Here is a 19,676-nt window from a genome sequence, read left to right as displayed (position 1 = left end):
TTAGTTGAAAAGTGTATATGATGATGATAGTTCTCCTTAACATACTTCTGAGTGAAGAAATCTTCATTGGAAGTTTTCACAATTTTTATGATATGCCAATACATACTCATGAGAGAATGTAGAAAACACATTACTAAGACATTTATACTGGTAATTCTACCAATAACCTAGTGCTTAATGCATATTTCATACATATTATGCATACATTATCTGTATTTTTATGAATAAAGGATTATGTTATATATACCCTAACTTGTACGTGTTAAATTTTACCTACATATGAATATAGTTATTCTTATTTTTTAAATATAAATCACATTTAAAAAGAAGTTACCTGAATGGATTTGTGAATGATCCAAAACCCTGGTGTGGAGTATGGTTTTGATACAGTCTTGTTGAAAGCAATCATTCCTAACTCAGGACTGTGCTGTGCCACCTTATGAGTGGTGGTTGATTTATATTTTTTCTTAGTTGTATTTCTTAATTTTCATTCTTGTCAAATATATTGGAAATCCCCCTTCCTCCCTCCTTCCCTTCTTACTTACTTTTCCCCCTTTTTTCCTTACCAAGCAAATTAAGCCTATATCAAGCTGGTCTTTTACAGAGATTTATCTTTCTATTATTATTTTACAATAAATTGCCTTTGATTTAATTATCTGATAGAAGGTATGATTTTTCTTCTTAAACTCCTTCAGACATGAGTAATATGAGTAACATGAGTTCCTGTTTTTCTGCCTACTTTTCTTTTCTTTTTCTTTTATTTCTACATAGAACAGGTATTACAAAGTTAGTGTTGGGCTTGGAGTTACACATGGACTGTTCATCAGACCCTAAGCTGAATCTCATTTAGTGATTCAGATGACAGGGAAGTGGGTAACAACATTTGTCTATTTACCCATTTATATTAAGGTTGTTTCCCTCTTGGATAGGATGGAGGTTCATATTTCTTTCTGTCTAGTATCTTCCAGCCTCTGAGGTCCCCCTAGCTTGGTTTTGCTATCTTCCTACTATGTATCACATTCTCTTTATCATAGAGCTGCAGAGGATGGCCACACCTGTAGACTTCCCAAACATAGCAAAGCATGTGGTATACACATATTTCCTGTAATTTAGTTTACACATAGTTTTAAATTGTATTAAATTTGATTTCAGTGAATCAAATGTTTCTGTAACAAAACTTTCCTATTTTTTTGTTATTGTAGTTTAGCTCAAGAAGTTTTGAAATACATGTCTTCAGTACCTTAAACAAAATTCTGAAATCTAAGAAGTTCTAAATAGGAATAGATGGTTATGTTTTATTTCCTTTGTCAAAAAAAATCTAATGTTATCTAGTTTGGTGACAAAAAATGACCTGAAATGACTTGAATAGAGAAATAGAAAATATATTAGGCTCTTTATTTACTCTACTTTATATGAATAGTCACATGTATTGCTAAGAAAATATGTTTGATTACAAAGGATAGACACATCCTGCTGGGTGTGTTATACAAAGGATGGTATATGTGCTCTGTTGTCTGTATAAAAACTTCTGAAACAAATTCCCCACAGATTTGAACAAGAGACTGTGCCCTGCACTGCTACCACAATAGGTTTGATAAAAATTTTAAAAATGTAGTGCTGTGTTAAAAATCAAATGCAAAGGGAGGAAATTCACATTTTTCAGTCTTAAAAATAATGTTTCTTTTTACTAGAAAGCTTTTTCAATACTATTCTGCCTTCTCCCTACTCCTTCTTATCTTCATATCTCCTGCTGTTCAGACTGGATTGTGCCCAAGTGGTTGATATTGCACTAGTTCCTGCAATGATAACAGAGTTCCTCTGTTTCCCCAGCCCTGTTGTTCTAACACTTGTATCACCCTTTACTCAGCCATGTCTAAAGGCAGAGCTCTGGTAACATCTTCTTTTTGACTTTGCTTAGGGTTTTTCCCATGCCACCTGGACTTGAGGGACATCTTGTTCTATGCTATTTAAGTGAAATGCCATTGAGATGCATATTGTATTGGAATGCTCTCTTTAGTACTTTTGTCTGTTGTTGTACTGGGGATTGAATCCAGGGACATCCTACCTTTGAGCTACATCCTCAACCCCATTTTATTTTGTATTTGAAAACAAAGTCTTACTAAGTTATAGAGGGCCTCACTAAGTTGTGAGGCTGGCTGAGAACCTGCCATCCTTCTGTCTTAGCCTCCCAAGTACTGGTATTACAGATTTGTACCACCTTGTCTGACTTCTATTTTCAGTACATTTTTGGTGGCTAGAATTTATTATAAAATGGTCTAAAGTTATAGTACTGGAGAAAATAACATGCTAAATGTTGGACTGAACGAATGAATATAATATCTATCCAATATACGTTTCTCAGAGAATACTTTCAGCTCTAATGAAGATCCTTCCAGTATTGGTATCTAGGTATGCTTTTTTACACAACTGTTCCTATTCATAGAGGTTTAAATAAATAAAGTCTTTTAGATAGTAAATTTTCCAACCTGTTTTGACTGATAAGAGTACTTCACAGAAGAGTAACTAGACCTATATGAAGTATCCATGTCCTCTAAATACAACCTTGACTGAAGACCAGAAATTTTAAGTTCAAGTATATTTTCCCCATATGAGTCTTGGTAATTTAAAATTCTTGCTATCATTGTTAATAAGAACACAAGTAGCGTATTATTGCTGTGTTTAAATTAGGCATTTTCAGTGTTTAAAATTGGATTGTTATACTTAAGATTCACCTGTGTTTAGATTTTTTATTTGATATTGTATTGCTTGATTGGATATTCATTTTGTAAACTATAAACAAGTAAATAAATTTATTTTATATACTTTTTCTTAAAATTTTAGGAAATTCTAAAACAATGAGACCAGTTTTTCTGCTTAGAGCCATGGACTTAGAATCATCATCTGCAGTGTGGATTTTTTCTTTTCTTTTTGAAACTGGTTCCACATATAAAAACTTTTTATCAATATTGATAACACTTAAAGTACAAGGATAGGCATAGAATATAAATTACAAAATAAAAACAAAACCCCAGAAATTGCATTGAGGGTTATATTTGCAATACAAAACTGAGGAAGATTATGACCTGGATTTAATATTAAGTTATAATATTTAATTATAAATAAATATAATATTTAATTGTACATAAATATAATATTTATAATAAATAATATTAGGATTTACTCTTGAATTTCTTGTACAGGTCACCTGTAGAAACTGCCTAATGTATTAAGGTCTATATAATAATAATATATTAATGTCTATTTAATGCATGACATATGTACTAATGTAAATGCCATTAGTGTCTTAGGGGTGATTTTATAATAGCAACAATGGATATCTATCATTAAAGCTTAAGTTTTAATCCTAAATTTCTAAAACTCGGAGCTAAATGCTACTACATAACATAAAATATAGTTCTAACCACTCATTATTTTGATAAGAACATTTAGTTTCAGAAAAGAAACTTGCTACAATGGTGACTGATATAAAATGAGGTGACTTTTTAGACTGGAAATACTTATAAAATTATATTGACTTTTTTGTGGGGCTGGGGCTGGAACCCAGGGGCATTCAACTTCTGAGCTACACCCCCTGCCCTATTTTTTATTTTTTATTTTGAAACAGTATATCGCTAAGTTGTTGAAGGCCTCAATAAGTAGCAGAGGCTATCTGTGAACCACTACATTGACATTTTGATCACTTGGGAAGAGTTATACATCTGTATTAGAAATTTTCTCAAGCAACTTTCTAAAACTCTTCTATAGTGAGAAAAAGTTATATATGTCATAAATGAATTGCCAAAAGCATATCTATCTTAATTAAAGACTATAGCTTGAGAAATTATTTATCCATGTCCCTCAATTTATAGGTACTATGATTTTATTTCTTAAGAATTTTGGAAATATTTGTAGAGTTCTATGACATATATTTTCTTTCATAAAGATACATTTATAGCCTGGTAGACTTTATTACCACACAGTAATTTAATTTTTCCCCCAAATGTGATCTACATAATCACTTATATAAATATTTATAATAAAAAACTGATCAATTAAAATTCTTCTTTTGGTTGGACATACCTTCTGACAGTCTAAAAACTATTAATGATATGTTGAAGGTAAACATGTAAACTTTGTTTTACTTAAATATGGTGTTTTAAACATGCATTCTTTAGTTTCTCCCTGAAAACATACTAAAACAATTGTAAGGCAATAAAGCAACATCAATGTAAAAGGCATACCTTTAGATAGAATGGAAAAGAAGGTTACAATAAAGCAATTTTGAAGGAAAAAAAAATCAGACCAAGGAATAGTCTCTGCTTAGAGTAACAAAACTTTAATTAAACTTGTCTTCTGGCATAAAGGACAGAACTAGACAAATGTATGTGGCAGAACCCTGCAGTAATTGAAGTCACTAGTGAAACATTCCAGGAAAAAGGAGATGGCTCAATAGTAATATTGGCTTTATTGGGATAAAACTGTAGAGAAAATCTCCAGGAAAGATTGGAGTCCATAACTGCTTATATTCTAGAAGTTTATATAGGTGGCTTAAGGGCAATGGAAAGTGGTTGTTAGTCATTGCTACAGGGGTATTAAAGGAGGTTAGTTGTGTTGTTAGAGCTTAGTTAAACAGTATGATGGGAATTTTTTGTAAGCAGTGGCATAGGTTAAGCAAGAGTAGCTTAGCAGGCACATCTTCAAGACAGTGGGGACATTTCAGTTGGCAAGGGGATGTGTGTGTGTGGTGTATATAGGTAAGACATGGGGCTTTTCTGGTCAGCCAAAAGTCCTGCAAAATGACATGTTTTCACAAGATGGAGTCACTGGCAGTTGGGACACTAACAACTAGATTCCCTTTACCGAGGATATAAATGAGTCTGAAAATTGAAGAACTGGTTAAAAGTCTACATTAGAAGAATCAGAGGACCAGATCTCTTCCCACAATTTACATAGCTCTGTGCCTAATCCCCTCTGTACCCCCACCCAACTCCCTTGTCAGTCTCCTAAACATTAGAAATATATTAATTTTTTAGAACCTAAACCAGAGAAACTTTGAAATAACTAATTTGAAGTCCTTTACCATAAAAGCAGCATACTGTCTATACTTAAGAGTTATTAAATTAAATGCAGGAAAAAAGTAGGTTCTGAATATTGATGTTCTTGTTTCTGAATATATTTGTAACATTGAGATTCTTGAAGACATTTAACCAGTTCTCTGAGAATGTGTTCACCTAATTCTTTCTCTTATTCCTAGCCATGACTATTTTGCTAATAGAGTAATAGAGGTCATACTACTTTAAAGGTTAGGGTTTGATTAAAACTTATTTTTAATTCAAAAAGAAATTAGATTCAGAGCATTAGCTTAATAAGTTTTTTGTGTGTAGACACTGTTCACACATGAGACAAATCTTTTCCAATATCCATTAAACATTTTATAATCATTCTTATATCTGAAATGTATCCCCCACTTTAATTTCACTTAGGTAGATTGCTGTATTTCATTATGTTCAGAACAAGCAGTAATTTTTTTCCATACTTGTCTGTTAGATTTATTTATTACATTTTCACACAAGAAATTAGTGAGAAATTAGAATGACATATTATTAATTTATTTCACAAATACAATTTAGCTCAGCTAGAAGAATTATAAAATACAGAGTTAAAATATTGACAGTAAGTTTTTGTGTTTTTATTGGTCTCATCAACATGACTTCTGGACAGAAGAGTTTAGGAAAAGGGTGAATATAATTGATGGAAATTCTGGAAGCGTGACAAATCCTGGGAGAAAACTAATGTCTAAGTTAATCCCATTAAGCTTAATTTTTTCACCTACCACCCATCTTCCTAAAACATCAGCCTTGGATTTGGAAAATCTTAATAATGTTTGATATGGTAATTACAATGCTTATTAAAATGGGGACTCTCATGGTAATTACTCTATTAATAAAGTCCAAGACAGGATTTTATAATTTTATGTATGCTACAAGTGAAAAATGCTTATTTATAGTGTTATTTACTTTCCAAGTAGAATTAGAATTCCTAATAAACTAGCTCAGTAAAAAAAAAAAAAAAAAGAAAACACACAAACACATTCAGAAGAAAAAAGGGAGAGCTATTTTAGAATCTATCAGCTATCTTTATGAAGTTGATTATTTTCTATTAATTATTGGTCAAATGTACCCTCATCAGGTGTATTCCCAGGAAACCTTCTGGAATCTTTCTCCCCTCCCACAGATACACAATTGAAATGACAGCACACCTTTCCTTCATTTGCTCTCTTACAGTTGCTGTGACCTTCAAATTTCTCTGCTTATTCAATCTGATTCTGTTAATCCCAGATATTCTGTGAGTCTCTGAGACTAAAGAAACCAGAGGGCCACTTCCAGTGAGAGTCTGTTAGTTTATAATGTTAATTGAGAACTACTGTCTACAAAATAGAAGAAGCTACAGTGAGAGATAAAAATATAAGGTCTTAACCATAAACGAGTTTATAAGTTAGAGATATGAAAATAGAGACATAAAACCCCTTTTTAAAAATTAAACTAGCCAAGCGTGGTGGTGCACGCTTGTAATCCCTGCACTTGGGAGGCAGAGACAAGAGGATCACACAGGTTTGAATCCAGTCTCACTGGTTTAAGAGACCCCGTTTCCAAATAAAATATAAAATAGGTCTAGGAATGTAGTCCAGAGGTAGAAGTGTTCCGTCCCCCATACCACACACACACACAAAAAAATTAAACTAGTGAATCTAAAAAGTAGTTTGCATATAAATAGTAACAAAAGCAATATAAGATGACATTAGAGACTTCAACTAAATATACTAAAAATTAAAAAAAATTATATAATTATTATATCAGTGCACAATTTGTATCTGCCTTGTTACTTGGGTTAAAATAATACAAAAACAGATTTAGACCAACTTGATTAACTGAAAGGCTGTCATGTGTTATATTTTAGATTTAGAAGGTCTCCCTAGTCCTCTTGAAGACAAGGCTGCCATGTTGGAGGTGGGGCTTAGTTTCTGAAGAGAAGTCTCAGGGGGTATGCTCTTAGAAATCATATATGGCCCCTCCTCTGTTTACTTTCTCCCTACTTATGGCCTTTAAGGTCTGAGAGCAGAACCCTTGTACTCTTCTCTCAGCCTCCCACTGCCATGTGAAAAACTCAGCAAATTACACCCAGCCTACCATAAACTGAACCCCTGAATTCTCCAGAACTCTGATCAAATACATCTTCCTTTCTTTAAATTGTAGTGGTCAGGATTTTATGGATTACAGAATGAGAATGCTGACCCAAACACAAACATTTCTATAAAGTTTGAAAGATATACTAATGTGCATTTGTGTTTGTATCTAATTTACATAAAGATCTCCCTCATCTAAAAATTACTCATACATTGTATTGATATCTCATGGTCCACTCTATCTTGCTCTATACTGTTCTATCCAGCTTTCAGTTCTTTCCTACCCTTGAAGGTTCCTTGTTTCAATTGGCACTTTATACCCTCTACTGGGAATTAAACTTTACATTTTAGATTATTTATTTATTTATTTATTTTGTGGGTCTGGGGATGGAACCCAGGGGCATTCGACCTCTGAGCTAAACCCCTGCCCTATTTATTATTATTTATTTTGAAACTGGGTCTCATTGAGTTGCAGAGGGCCTCACTAAGTAGCTGAGGCTGTCCACAAACCGCGATCCTCCAGTCTCAGCCTCCCGATTGCTGGGATTACAAGCATGCGCCACCATGCCTGGCTTATATTTTAGATTTTATGCCTTGAAAATTTAGTGTGATTATCTCCCCCTTTATGTTACATGCCTACAATTTATTTTGTACTATTATTTAATGAGACCATTTCAGGATTCAGTTCTTTTTGATTTTATACAATCATGAGGAATATAGAATATTTTTATAGCATCACTCATGAGATCTGAGGTTTTATCCTATGATGAAAAACATGAATATTGTGTAGTTATATCCATATCTTAAGTCATATCACACATGAAGAATGGGATATGTGAACTTTATTACTAAGCTCTGATCACTCAAGTTAATGTTTAGCATTGACTGGGCCACAGTTATATCAATTATGCTTACAAATGGGTTTGGTAAATATTTTGCTTTTCAGAAATTTTTAGACTTCAAAATTATGCAGATAAAACTAGGGGATTGTATATAATTGTTTATAAACCACTGTGGAAATGTATTACCAATTAGTGTATATTATAACCATAATTATATAATTATTCATTTTGATGAATTTGTAATCATTTAGTATACCCATACTCAAAAGATAAGCTTAGTGGGCAAACTTATATTAGGGTAGAAGAAGCATATTTATGGGGATATTAGTAAATTATTGGAGAAATATTTGAAGGTAAATGTAGACTGCTTATTACTTTTTTCTCAATGTACATTTGAGTTTTCATTATTTTCCATCTTTACACCTGTGGCTTTTCTTTTTGGTTTTCCAATTTTTGAAAGAGCCAATGAATTTTAAGTTAAAATCTTTGATTCTCCATTTGTAATAATATGTAATAATTTCCCATTTCTTTTTCCAGATTTCCTTTCTGATTGAATTTATATACCTTTTTTTTTTGTGTGTGTGTGTGTGGTTTTGGGGATGGAACCCAAGGGCATTTGACCTCTGAGCTATACTCCTTGCCCTATTTTTTATTCTTTATTTTGAAACAAGGTCTCACTAAGTTGCAGAGGGCCTCACTAAGTAGCTGAGGCTGTCTGTGAACCGCAGTCCTCTGGTCTCAGCCTGCCGAATGCTGGGATTACAAGTGTGCGCCACCAAGCCCGGCTATATCCCATTTTCTTAATAGGACATGTAGACATAGCTCACATATGTTCTGTGCAACATTATAATAAAGGTCATTTTTAGCGAATTACTGGTGCTAAAGTTTCTCACTCTCCCAGTAATTCCATATTTATTTAATATTGTATATGACATTTCTTTACAAGATAAACATGAGCTGGTGTACTAAAACAGGAATGAATCAGTACAGTTTTCAATTTTGCCTATGCTTGATGGTAAAAATGAGGTAGAATGACCCTACTCTTAGTAGGTATGGACATGATTTAGCACAACTTCTAATAAAGATTGCTTAGTCCTTTCAGATATTCGCTGCATATGTACTCCTTTCTAGTTTTATTTAGATTTTTCATCGCTCTGTACTTTTCTCCCAAAATATTACCTGACAGCTCTCTTATTTACTGTTAACACTGCTCACAGCTCCTCACCTCTCTTACCTTGCCTGAAGGCCCTAAAGAGATTTCCTTTTCCACAGCTTTGAAGCCATATCGCATTTCTTATCACTGTTTGTATATCCCAAACCTTTATGGTTCTTTAAAAAAGTTACAGACCCTTGCTCCAAGTTCAAAATATCCTGAATCATTTTCATGCCCTGTCAAAATCTAAAAACTTCCCTTGTGGTTTCTGAAAACAGCCTTACTTTATAAAGCCTTCTGCCTTCTAGGCCTCTATTTCTCTGCCCCTGTCACTAAGCAATCCTGTTTGGCCCAAGTATGAAGGATGATGTCCTGGATATTTTACCAAAACTTCCTAACTGCCAAACCTCCATGAGCACATTTCTGAAAGTTGTCCAGGTACAATGGAGGCTGAGTTTGCATCTCAGTCATACAAACAGCTTGGCCGGGACCTCATGAAGTTGCTGATCCCATTCAGTTGTCTACAGATCTTGCAAGCATTCCTTGTGCTTTTTTTTCCCCCTGCATTTTTCTTTTTCCTTCTTTCTTCCAGGAATGATACAATAAATCTTTGTCTTAACTGCTACCAAATCCCCACTCATGAAAAATATCATCTTTCTTTTGGGGGGGTATTGGGGACTTAACCCAGGTACATTCTGAGTTATACCCTGAGAACTATTTATTTTTTATTTTGATAGAAGGACTTGATAAGTTACTGAGTGTCTCACACAGTTGCTGGTACTGGTCTCGAACCTGTGATCCTCTTGTCTCAGCCTCTCATGTACTGGGAGGCATGTGCCACCACATCTCTCATGTATATCCAGATATGTCATCATTCTTGAATGAGAGCATTAGATGGGCTCTCCCTTCAGTCTTTTCAGCTTTGCTTTCCCCCTGAACATATAAATATATTTTTAAAAGATTAAAACCCTTGAGGGAACCAGCACCAAAAGCTAAATAATAAAATGCCTCTAACTTATTAAAGTTAAATAAATAATATCTGCATTTTTGTAACCACAGACTGCCTGGTCACTGTCCATGATAGTGTCTATTTACTAACTTTTTAAAAATATAGAAATAGGCACACATTAGAAACATAAGAACAAATATGTAAACTTTAAATTGAACATGACAATTGAGTATTCTTGTTAATTGTTAAAAACACCACAAATGGAAAGAGTTATTTTAAGTAAGCCAAAAATTTCCCTGAACATTATTTTTAGCCATTTGTTATAATAACTCTGTAGCAAAATGATGTGTTCAATTAGTGTGTACTCATCATAAGCTCTGCATCACAAATTTGACTATTTAGAGCATTAGTGTCACAATTGTGACTACAAACATATTGACCATCTGTTAAGTTTCCATCTTGTATCTACACTTTCTTAATTGTAAAAGTTGTATAATCATATAATCTATATATTTTCACAAACTTAACATTATGCAACTAATTTTACTCATTTGTTAAATGGAAATAACAGTAATAATTTTTACAGACTGTGGTGGGGATAAAATTAGTCAAGATGTGAATTCCTAGTTCATTGGCTGACAGTCAGGGGTCAGCGAGGCCAGCCCTGAATTTCTACTAGCAAATGGCCTGACAGGGATATTAGGAGCCTTGGGAAGAGTTAAAAGGAGGATCGTTATCATTGATAGTAAGCTTTACCTGGGTTGATGCTAGGAATGAAGCTTTATTAAAAAAAAAATCATTCAAAGCTTCCAAGGGTAATATAGTGATTGTACAGCAAATTTGTGTCAATGAGTTAATATAATCACAAGAATTCATCTCTACCTTTAACTAGCTTTATGGCCTTAGGCAAATTGATTTAGTCTTTATCAAAGAATGATAATGATATCTAATCTGTAGGGTTATTATTATCTAATCCTCACAAGTACTTTTTCTAACATTTATCAAATACTTGTTCTTTGCCCCTAAAAGCACTCTCTTTTATAAAGATTTTGTTATTTCATTTTTATAAATATCAAAAGATTATAATGGCAATTGGCACTGTAAGAACTCAATAAAGACAGTAAAAGAGACAGTGACCTAAAAGACACTATCTCATAACTAAGATTATGTCATTTTTAATACTATTGCTACTCTATTAACAATAACAAGAGATAGTATTCTATGGCACTTAATGTGCACTACACAGGATGTCAGTTACTTCACATCTAAGATTTCACATAATTCAATACAGGTCCACAAGCATTGAAACCAGTAGACAGAAAGATGAATGATACAAAGCAGAAAGGATATTTGATGAGAGTGACCTTCTTATGGGACTGGAATGAGAAATATGGGTGATTTAAAAATAAATTTTTAAACTTTCTAATACCAAGGCATGCAATGAGAGAAAAGGCAACAGATGAAGTAGGCTGGAAGTGGCTGTAAACTTGAAGAACTCCATTTATTTTGTGTATTAAAAGGAAAGGCATTTGCTGAGAATGTGGACAAGTGTTGGGTCAGGGGAGTCTGAAGACAGTTCTTCATAATGGGGTGATTATTGTGAAACATGAATAATGTCTTTCATGTAGAAAAGGAAAAGCATTGTGAAAAATGGTTAAGGATGCATTTAGTTTAATGAGTAAGTACATTGGGCAGGAAGGAAAGAGGAAGGATTGAAGGAAAGAAAAGGAATCCATCTACGTTTACAATCACAGATCGGACCTGTGTAAAGTGACTCCCTAATAGGGGGAAGTGGGTGTGGTACTGCTGTGGTTATGGGAACCACAGTTTGGTAGCAGGAATCATGACTTAGGGAGAGTTTGCAAACCAGGGGTAAGAACGTTCCTCTAGAAGTTGATGGAGTGGACAAAAAAGCAAATAGGGCAATAAGAATCAAAATCAGGAAGAGACTGTTTATATAAGTAATTGAAATCAAATGTAGTATGTGAATTATGACATTAAAATATTACTTTATTGCTTTTTTTTTTGGTGGTACTGGAGTTCTTGGAAACCCTCCTACCTCCGGGCTACACTCCCCGACCTATTTTTTTTTTAATGCCTTTTTATTTGGAAACAGGCTCTCTTAAGCCAGCACAGCTGGCTTCGAACCTGAGTGATCCTCCTGTCTCTGCCTCCCAAGCCCGGGGATTACAAGCATGAGTCACCTCGCCAGACACTTTATTACTTTCAAATGTAATCTATATCAATAGAATAGTTTGAGAATCATATCCATTTGAATTATTTTATTATCCAGGTGTGGTGGCACACAATCTGTACTTGGGGAAGCTGAGACGAGAAGATCACAAGTTCGAGGACAGTTTCAACAACATAACAAGGTTTTCAGCAACTATTGAGATCCTGTTTCAAAAATAAAAAAATAAAAAAGGGATGAGGGTGTAGCTCAGAGGTAGAATTCCCCTAGGTTCAATCCCAAGTACTACAAAAATATTGTTTTATACATTGGGCTCTAAGTGTTCAATAAATATTTCTAACTACATTCAGCTATATTAATATTTATAGTTGATTATGTTTACTTTAGAGAACAAGAAGTTCAAAATATCACATGTGGTGTTGGTTGGTGTTTTTTTTTTTCTGGCTAGTGCATACACCACCATTTATATTCTTTCTTCTCGCCCTTACTGTACATAATATATATTATGTAACTATAGGTAGGATGTGTGTGTTTGTATTTTATAGCATATATAAAAATAGTGTGTGAGAATGAACATATGTTTTGTTTTCTTCTTCCATTTCTCATATTACCATTTCTGTTTTTCCTTCGATCTCCTTATATACAATCTATACTTGTTTCATTTTACTTAGTCTAAATATTAGTCTTGAGTTTTGATATCATATATAATATCTGTATTTTATGCTATTAAGATTCATATTATGATTTTATTTTTATTTACTTAAGAATTTTTAAAAAATTATTGGTAAGCCACTTATGCCAACACAATGAAATATAAATATGTTATACATCATGCTGTTTTAAAATTTATGAATAAAAAATTATATTTTCACAACTGAATCTTATTATACAAGTTGATATAGTGGAGAAAGATATTCTCCTTATTTACTGTCTTGTTCAATTATCCAACAAATACTTGCATGCTTATGATGTATTTGTCATGTATGTTATTTTCTTTCTTCAATATGTATGATATCAATATAGTATTTTACTGGGAATCAAGAAGCTAGAGTATCCTGCTATGTTTTATTTGTATGAGCTTAGATGAACCATCATTGTGAAATAAAGAGGTTGAAAGAAATTTTTTTCTAAGATCCAAACTAGCACTGTCATTCTATTACTACCAATCATTTCTAGGAAAACATACAATTTTTCAAAGCAACATATTAGTGAAACAAAAAAATTTAATGAGAGTTAATTTTTTAAAAATTTACTGTTCTTTTCAGAGATACCTTGTCACACTTATTTAAAAAAAAAACTATACACTAAAGTCCTTAGGAGAAATAGTCAAAATTATAGGACTGTTAGTTTAGTACATGAGAACTTACCTACACCAAGTTTTCTGTCTTTATTTTTAGAATAAGAATAAAGATACTTTTACATTTTCAAAATGATACATACATGTCTCAAAATTATAAACATATACATATATCCATATTTATTTATTTATTTATATCATATGTATTTAGAGAAAGATAAAGAATTATATGGAGAGATTAAAGAATTGGCTCTCATAATTGTAGTAATTGGCAAGTTAGAAATTTGTAACAGCAAGTCAACAGCTAATTCTGGTAAAATTAGTATTTTGTTCACTTGTCCATTTTTTGATTGGATTATTTTCTTAGTTGTGTGTGTTTTTTTTTTTTTAGTTCTCTGTATATTCTAGATATTAGTCCTCTATCAGAGGAATAGTTGGCAGAATTTTTCTCCCATTCTGCCGGCTCTTTGTTGAGGTTCTTGATAATTTCTTTTGCACTACAGAATTTCTTAGTTTAATGTAATCCCACGTATTGATCCTTCTTTTAATTTTTTGTGCCTTTGGGGTTTGTTGAGAAAGTTTTAACCTGTGTCTCTGTGTTGAAATGTTGTACCTATGCTTCATAAAAGAAGAAATTCAAATGGCCAATAAATGTGTAAAAAAAATGTTCAACATTATTAGCAATCAGAGATATGCAAATCAAAACTACCCTGAGATTTTACCTAACTTTAATTTGATTGCCATTCAAAATACAAACAACAACAAATGCTGGCATGGGTGTGGAAAAATGGGAACTCTTAACACATTGTTGGTAGGGTTGCAAATATGTGCACCACTTTGGAAAACAGTATGGAGGATCCTCAGAAGAATGAGAATGAACCTACCATATGATCTAGCAATAACATTTCCAGGTTATTAGCCAAAAGAATAGAAATCACACTACCAAACTAATGCATGTGTGTCTATGTTAATAGCCGCACAATTCACAATTGCCAAACTATGGAACCAGCCAAGATGCCCATCAACAGATGAATAAATTACAAAACTATGGGTTATGGACAAACTAGAATTTTACTCAGCCATAAAGAATAAAATTACATCATTTTCTGGGAAATGGAGGAAATGGAGAACATTATGCTAAGTGAGATTAGTCAGTTAAAGTAAAATATTGGATGTTTTCCCTAATAAGCAGAAGCTAGGGAGGAAACGGGTCATAGGAGGAACTCTAGATGAGGAAGGAGAAAGCATAGATGAACAAATAAAGTGATTTGAGAATGATGGGAGAGAGGAAGTGGGAAACACTCTAATGTGCATGATGTAAATTCACACACATATCAAAGTCAATCAGTAAGCCAAACTTGAGAAGGAAGAAGAGGGAGATAATGTGGTGTGAATTGGGTAAGGACTAATTGAGTAATGTGTGCATGTATGCCTCTACCATCTTTTTCTCCATTAAGATGTATGACTTTAATACACCAATAAAAATTTAAAATAAGAATTATTATTGTAGTGTTGACTCCAAATTATACAGGCTTCAAGCTGAAACTCTGACAGGGTTTCTACTTTACCATCCTAGGAAAAATTTCTTCTTTTTCTATAAACCCCAGTCTCTGCCATAAAATTTTTAACTAATTGGATGAGGCCCATTCACATTATTGGGGATGATTTGTTTTACTCAGGGTCTACTAAGTTCAGTGTTAGTCACATCAAAAAACAACATCCCGGTGCTGATGTTCAGTCAAACAAATAGGTGTCGTAGCCTAGCCATGTTGACAATAAAATTAGTCACCACATCTCTAAATCAGCTTGAAATTTTATTTGTCTCCCAAATGTCTCATGAGTTTTTAAAAACATAAATAAAATAATAAATTCAAGAGTTGTATTTACAACATGGTGACTATGGTTAATGATAACATATTGTAGTCTTAAAAATTCTGAATGAATGGTATATGAATGGTATATGTTCTCACCATAAAATAATAAATCTACTAGGTGATATATTTCAAATCAGGCGATTTAACCATTTAACAATATGTGTAAATTTCAAAACAGTGTTTTAAATGGTACGAGCATATAATTTTATCTGTAAATTAAGGTAAATTAAGTTCAATTTTTAAAAATAAAAAAAAGACTGATAAAACTGCTAAATAAAGTAAATGAGTCTGGTTGGGAACTTCAAGAGTATGTTCATAGGATTCTTAAATTTTTTTTCATCACAATTGTATTACAGTGTACATAGTATTTATCCCAACATTTTACCACCCTTTTTTTTTTTTTGGTGGTACTGGGGATGGAACCTTACTACCTCTGAGCTACACTCCCAGACCTATTTTATATTTTTATTTGGAAAGAGGGTCTCTTAAAGCGAACAAGGCTGGCTTCAAACCTGCATGATCCTCCTGGCTCCACCTCCCAAGCACAGGGTTTACAAGCCTGTGCTACCATACCCGGCCTACCCATGGGTTTTTTTTTTTTTTTTTTTTTTTAAGGTAAAGTAGATAATACTAGCTGAAGTTTAAAAAGTAAAAATTGTGAGAATATATTTCCACTCATTATTATAATGTTAATTTTTCCATAGTGAAATAGTAATGTGTCTTTTATACATAATGTTTTAAAAAATTCTCAGTAATTAAATCAAGTGAAAATCTCTTTTAAGGAGGAAAGAAATTTACCATACCACAGAGAGTAATTAGTCATTTATTTATCATTTTAATTTTTTTTTGGTGGGTAGAGGTATACATGCACACATCACTCATTTAGCCCTTCCTCACTTCCTACCCCATTTCCTCCCCCTTCTCTCCTCATGTGTTTTTAGTGATAGACTTTGATATGTACATCATAAAAAAATAAATGTACATCATTTATTTTTTAAAATGTTCATTTTTTCTTTTGGTATTGGGGAGAGAATCCTATTATAACCATGTACTCTTACTAATGAATTATACTCTCAGGATACCAGTGTAGCTTTTTGCTATTTTCCTTTATTAAGCATGGTTTCTGGATGATTTTCCATAACTATTTTTGGATTTTAGGCATTTAAGACATACTCTAAAGATTAAAGGGAATATGTAATTTCCTTAGAAATTCTTAAACCGCCTTCCTGATTTAAGATTGTCAGCTATAGATGGAAGCACACTTTTAATCCTTAATGAAATATATACAATATATAACAAAAGTCAATAAATTGTTAGATCTTACCTCTCCTATATGATTTTTAAAATAAACAGTTTACATCCTTATCTGAATACTAAAAATCCTCATATAAGGGTGACTAAACTATTTATGTAAGTCTATATTATTTTTTTAATTTTTATGACCCAGTGAAGCTAGTTTATCAAACATACCTGACGGTGAGTATTGTAGATGACAGGCATCATTATCTGTCCATTTTGATGCAGTTTTGAGATTAAAATTTTTAATTAATTTGAGGATTAAAAGGTGTTCCTTAGAGATTTAAAATATATTCTTTATTGTGTAGTTGAATTGCAATATTTGTATCTTAATTTTGCTGAAAGAATGCTATTCATAGTAGTTCAATAAATGCAAGAATAGTTTCAATATTAATGGAAACTCAAAGAATGGAATTTAATCATTAAAACTTGAAATATAAGTTAAGTGCACATGAAAAGAGTACAATTTGAAATTGAATGAAAGAAAATTTTGTCCCCACTGGCTTTAAATGTAATATGTTCTATCTTTTAATTGATATATTAAAGCTTATGCTGAAATGCAGAAATTGTACTTTAATACACAGGAGAGAAGAAGAGAAGCCTGTGTTTTATACCCAACACATTCACATCTCAATCACTACATAATATATAAAATAAGTAAGAAAGTGATACAATTCAATACAAAACATGAACAATGCATTTGTTCCTGTCTTTACCTTGAATAGCTAAATGGCCCTACAACAGTAATAACCTTGCAAAGTTATTGTCTGAAAGGGGGAAGGAAAAGAGAGGAGAAACAGAGAGGATGGGGTAAGAGCCAGAGAGAGCTCCACCGAATCATCCAACTGCAGCGGAGGATAACTTAAAACATTTTTGTGTGTCATCTCTAATATTCAGTTCGATAGTATAATTTTATTGTGTTTTGTGGTTTATCATGAGCTAATTGCTTTACTTCATCAGATCTAAGTGCTTATCTTGAAACCGTGCTTCCTAAAGAGGGCCCAATGGGCCAGTTAACCTAGTTCAGTGAGAAATCTTCAGTATTCCCTCGCCTGCAAAGGTTGGTTCCAAGATTGGGCCTTTTTAAAAAAAAGGCCCAGTGATTTTCAAGCCTGAATTTTGTAAAAGAAAGGCAAAATAGGTATCAAGTTGGGTAATCAAAAAATACTGATGATTAAATGTTATCTACTCAATTATACATATAAACTGAATCTTCTTCGAAAATAATTTTTAAGAGTCTTTACCATTGGTGAGTCAGTCAAAGAAAAATGGGAAATTAATGACCCACATTGTTCTGGATAAACTTGAGCCTGAATCTTATGAATGTTATTAAATCAGGCTTGTATCTCAAAATATTTAAAATAATTATTGCTGTATTTAGAAATTATTTCAGTTACAGTTTAGCTCTTTTCCAAGAATATAGATTTGTTACTCAGGATATAGTTATAGTAGAATAGAAATTAAATAGGATAATATATTGAAATTCTTCTAATATCTTCCATTGAGATTCAGTGTACTGGTCAAGTGTCTATTGAGTTACTTGTCCTGAAGAGACTTCAAAAAATTATTCCATTCATTTTAGTGGCTAAAGACCTAACAAATGCATCCAGATAAGTCTAATTGTGCTGACTCTTTGATAAATATACCCAGACTATTATTAATGGTGAAGATCATTATTAAAAATTGGCTACATGATTATAGAATTCTGAAAAGTAATTTTTAATATCTGGTAAATGACAAATGTAATTTTAAGGGGACATATGAATGAACCACTAAAAGCACATTGGTAAAAAAAATTACAACTTTATTATTCTCTGGGCTCTAATTACAATGTGAATCCAGTCTTGGAAAATTTCTTTCATCCGCTGATCCACAGACACTTGTTAAGTTTCTGTCTGTTGATATGGGATGGCCAGTGTGCCTAAGCCTTTCCATGGATTCGCTTGTTGAGCACTCACCTTCTATGTAGGAGGTGCCAGGATAACCTTGCTTCCTGGTTTTACTGCATTCATTGAGAGATTAAAGACAAACAAAAGAACATACTCTGCACTTCACAAAGCTCCTAGGACACTGAAATAAATTCATAATAATGAGCATATGTCATCATATAGTTAAAATCTTTGGCTCTTGGATCAGTGGGTCTATTCTTAGTTTCACCCTAATAACTATGAGACAGTAGGTAGGATTCTACATACTAAAATAGTTGTTAGTCGTATGGTGCCCTCCAGTGTGGTTTCAAGGATTAAATGAGTTAGTGCAATATGATCAGAAGTTACATTAAGAACCAGCAATGTTAGCTATTATTTCTGCTGTTGCTATGGTTACTAGGATGGTCCTTCCTCCACTCTAGTTATTACAGTGGAAAAGCAAGGTTACAGATTACTGAAACCTTACTTCATCAGAGAGATCTGGGAAAGGATTGAACCTGCCTTCGAAGTCTAGTATTATACTGTTAGTGAGTCCACGAGACGGTGTTTGTGGCGAGCAATGATTCTCACTCTGTTTTTGAAGGTGGTTGATTAGACACCCTTGTTAAAGTCAGTATGAATATATGGCTGACTTCTTCTGCTGAGACATTTAGCAGCTAAGAATAATTGGACATATCCTATGAGATAATAATTGTATATGATTTGTTGTTGCAGCTATATTAAACATAGTATTTTACAAAGAATTCTAAAAATATATTCTGGCTATCTGCCATTATTAATTTTTATAAAAATTTAAAAGAGAAATTGTTTCTCTTGTGATTTGTCACAAATTTTTCTTAGACTTTCTCATACTTATCTGCAGTGGGGTTGTCATTGCCTTGCCCTTATTATTAACTACTAATTGCAGAAAGATCTCAGTGTCTGCATTCACTCATAGTTCATATTTTAAATTCAGAGGCCTCC

General features: G+C 32.8%; 1 protein-coding gene across 2 annotated transcripts in view; it reads left to right on the top strand.

Annotated features, from left to right (window-relative positions):
- The window catches only part of MDGA2 (MAM domain containing glycosylphosphatidylinositol anchor 2), a gene marked incomplete at both ends in the record, with an annotated part of 848,361 nt that overhangs the window by 453,860 nt on the left and 374,825 nt on the right, over window positions 1-19,676 (top strand). The gene's annotated exons all lie outside the window — the stretch shown is intronic.

This window comes from Muscardinus avellanarius, assembly GCF_963383645.1.
Source record: "Muscardinus avellanarius genome assembly, chromosome: 12".
Taxonomy (NCBI): domain Eukaryota; kingdom Metazoa; phylum Chordata; class Mammalia; order Rodentia; family Gliridae; genus Muscardinus; species Muscardinus avellanarius.
This window is presented reverse-complemented; position numbering and strand designations above follow the sequence as displayed.